At 45.8% G+C, this 3,982-nt stretch overlaps 1 long non-coding RNA gene across 2 annotated transcripts in view; it reads right to left on the bottom strand.

Annotated features, from left to right (window-relative positions):
• The window catches only part of LOC106722244, a 61,945-nt gene that overhangs the window by 10,933 nt on the left and 47,030 nt on the right, over positions 1 to 3,982 (bottom strand). The window lies entirely within an intron of this gene.

The following is a 3,982-nucleotide window of genomic DNA, read 5'->3' as shown; positions in this document are numbered from 1 at the left end:
AAATATTACAATACATCTCAGCAAATCCTAATGATAAAAGGCAAGCCTCAGAAAAACTTGTCAAAACTATTTACAGTTGGTAGAAAGTTCAAAGAGGCTACACAGGAATTTAGATTAATTGGAAATCTAAGCAAATTAGAAAGAATATAAGTATCAGACTTGAAAAACCTTCCAGTTTATGTTGCAAATGTAATGAACGCTCTTGATCTGTGCTGCTTTTAAAGAGGTGAAAATTCCATGATAAATTGATGTAGCTCCTGGAATTAATAAAATCAATAATGAATAACATTGAGTTAATTCCTAGTTGACATTGATTGAGAATGAGTGCATAGAATTTGAGGTCTCCTCCCATATATAAGCAGATATTGGTAAATCCAAGACAGATTTCCAATTAAATGTTGCTATTTCAGAGTAGACTAAAATGAAATAATACATGATAAAGAGAGTATGCTGAGAGAAAAGTTATTTAAACGGACGCCTACTATGCAGTCTATGATTCTTAAATAGGAATATTTGGAGGAGTTAAAACTGCCCTCAGAATGTGTGCTGGATTTCATCATCTCTGATATATTTTCCCATAGGTATTGCTGATCAGATGTAGCCTTTGGAGATGGTTTGGGATGTGAAACCTTAGTTTAAAAGACCTCATAACTTGTCACAGAGGTCTGTTACTATTTTCCCATATAAGACAAGAGAATGGAGAGAAAAGTAAATGTAGAAAACTAACACCTGCTTTCTCATAGGCCAGTTTCCTACATCTGTTCTGTGTATATCTATGCAGCATCCAGAGTGCTTCTGAGTGCACTATTGAGGAGGCAGCCCAGCCAACTGCTCCCACTGGACATGTGCCAAACCTGGAAATGAGCTAGTGAAGACACCTTGAGGTTGCCCCCTGCTGCTGCACTCAAACACAGCAGAAAGAAAAGGTTTGCGACTGGTAGTGGTTGGGGCACTTCAGGACCCCTTCACTGCCTTCTTTTTAGGAAGGGTATGTGTGGAACAGGTCGAAGGGGCCATATTTACAGAAGTGCACTCCTAGGCACTACAGAAGCAGTAAAAATGTATCCTCAGAGTTAACTCTGCTTACATTTAACTTCTGACAACATGCAGAGGCAACTCAGCTAGGTATTGCCCATATCACAGCTATGAGCTTTATCTCAGTCTAGTTTGGGCACCCTGATAAAAAACACTAATTGGAGAAACTTTTTGTTTTTGTTGCACAGGCAATAAAGAACCCAAGGGTGGCTTTCAGATTCTAGTTTGGCTTTACAGAACTCAGAGTTCAGGGGAAAAAAACATGTTCTTATAATTTTGTAAACAGAACAGATTTGATTTGGAGTCATTCAAGGTCCACAAGTATGGAACCATGTGATGACATTTTCTATATAGTCATTTTCAGAACAGAATTACACTTTAAAATCAATGGAAAGGCTTCCACTGACTTCAATGGAATTGCGTCAAGATGAAAGTGACTTGCCCAGGCCAATGAAGGATGTCTTTGCAGGGCCAAAAATAGAATCCAGATTTCCTCACTCCTAGTTTTGTGCTTTAAATATAAAATCATTTCTTCCCTCCTGCCAACTGTGAGACTTAAAACTCAGCTGGATTACTTCTCTAATTAAAATGTAGATGTATACTTACATAGAGCACTTTCAAAGAAGATCTCCCTGTACTGATGTTGCGGTGGCATAGCTACTTATTGCTCTAAATCAGGGATGCTCAACCCCGAGCCCATGAGCCAGATCCAGCCTGCAATGCCATGTCATATGGCCCATGGGGCTCCCTCAGGTCCAAAAACATGGCTGTAGGGGAGTGGTGGCAGCATTAATTGCTGCTCCCATGCTGCCAATTTTCCAGACCTGTGTGGAGCCCCACAGGCCAGATAATATGGCCCTGCATGCTAAGTAAGGTCCATAGAGGTAGGCAGGGGCAGCTCAGGCCTAATTTCAGCATAAAAGGCAGATATAGCACTGGGGTTGATTCTTGTGTACAGGGTACAGTCCAGCACTTGAATTGGCCTACTTGACTAAGAGATTGAGCACCACAACTCTGGATACAAGGCTTTAAGCAGAATCACAATCTCTATGGATTCATCTACACATGCATATGCTTACTTCACAGTAAACCTCCCTAATCCCAAGTAAATATGCTACCTGCAAATGCAAGTAGCAAGTTTACACAAGATTAGTAATGGCGGTGCTCATGTAGATGCCTGAATGGGAGCAAAATCTGTTCCTGGTCAGCCATCCACCAGTGGGCAGGAGATAGTTCCCTGCTCCTGGGAGCTGCCTGCTGCCTGGGGGGGCTCCGTCACAGAAGCCCAGGTGGGGACTGTGTCCCACTGCCCCAGCAGCAGGGAGCTCCAAGCCCCCTGCTTCAAGATTGCAATCAAGGAGCAGGGACTGGGAGATCTTTATCTTCCAATCCCTGCTCCACCATTGTGACGGGGAGCAGGGGGCTGGGAGTCCCTTATCACCAGCTCCACAATGGAAGGGCTGATGCTGGGAAATCCTTATCTCCCAGCCTGAGCTCTGTGGTCATGAAGCTCGGGCTGGGAGACTCTCTTCACTCCCAGTGCTGGTTGTGGAGCCAGTGCTAGGAGATAAGGATTTCCCAGCCCATGCCTCATGACTGCAGAGCTCACACTGGGAGATAATAATTTCCCAGCACTGACTGCCATCACGGAGCTGGCACTGAGAGCTCCCAGCTGGTGGAGGCAGGGGAGCCTGTTCCCCACCCAGCTCTGCGAGTTCAGAGCTGGTGGGGAACAGGCTGGGGGCTTGTTCCCCACTCAGCTCCACACTCACGGAAGTGGGCAAGAAACAAGCCCCCCAGCCTGTTCCCCCACCCCAGCTCTATGCCCATGGAGCTGGGCAGGTAACAAGCTGCCCAGCCTCCACCTGGCATGCAGGACAGGAACTGGGAACTGTCCTGGTCAGAGACGGGTGCCAAACCCATGCCCCAATCAGATGATTGAGTCACGGGGCTTGGAAAGAGCTGCAGGGGTGGGGTAGGTCCCAGCCCCCTGTAGCAATTTGCTGGCAGATCATGGCAGGGCACTGGGACCTGCCCCTCCCCTGCTGCGCTTTCCAAGTCCCATGCCCCTGATTAAGGAACCAGGGCCAGGAGCTCCCTGCTGCCAGAGCAGGGGGACATTGTCCCTGCTCCAGCAGCAGGCAGAGCCCCGGCAGCTGCTTCCTGCCAACATCTGGGCTAGCACCTGGGGGGAGCCCAGAGCTCCCCCCAGTGGAGGCAGAGGCCCATTTCAGGGTTGGAGGGAACTGGGTGTAAATTTGTTTCCGAATCCTCACCTGTGTAGACACCTGCCCCAAAACCTTTATTCCAATTTAGCTTACACCAGTGTAAATCTAGGCCAGAGTAAATGTATGTGTAGATGTGCCCAGTGGGTGCATCTACACATGCGCATTTAATGTGCACTAGCCCAATTTAAGGAGCATTAAGGGTCCATGTCTACAAATACGCTCCCTTAATGCACCTTTAAAATGACAAATTTTAGGCTATTCATGCCTAAATATGATACCTGCATAAAGCAGGTATCAAATGTAGGCGCATCTAGCTCAGTCATAATAATGCACATTAATGCATCTACATGTTCGCTAATGTAATATATGTTCATTGACTTGGGACTAACTTTAGTCCCAAGTCAGTCCACATGCCATGTTAATGTGCCTTAGTGCATTAGGCTAATGTACACTAAGTTTAGGTGCGCGTAAAAGCACGTGTAAATACACCAAGTATGTAGGAATCTGTGCTACACACAGCAGTTGATAGCCACATGAAAATCACATACATCATCAAACAATGCAGTTTGGCTCCTACTTGTATAAACAGGTGTATGTATGTATGTATTTATTTATTTATCTATGTATTCTGTTTTCTGCCTACTGATCTCTCAGTCTTGCTCCCATTGTAGTCACTGGGAGTACTAGCACTGGCTTCCAGACAAAAAGCAGCACCCTGT

Source organism: Alligator sinensis, unplaced genomic scaffold, assembly GCF_000455745.1.
Source record: "Alligator sinensis unplaced genomic scaffold, ASM45574v1 scaffold658_1, whole genome shotgun sequence".
Classification (NCBI taxonomy): domain Eukaryota; kingdom Metazoa; phylum Chordata; order Crocodylia; family Alligatoridae; genus Alligator; species Alligator sinensis.
Note: the sequence above shows the minus strand (reverse complement) of the source record. Positions and strands in the feature narration are given on the sequence as shown.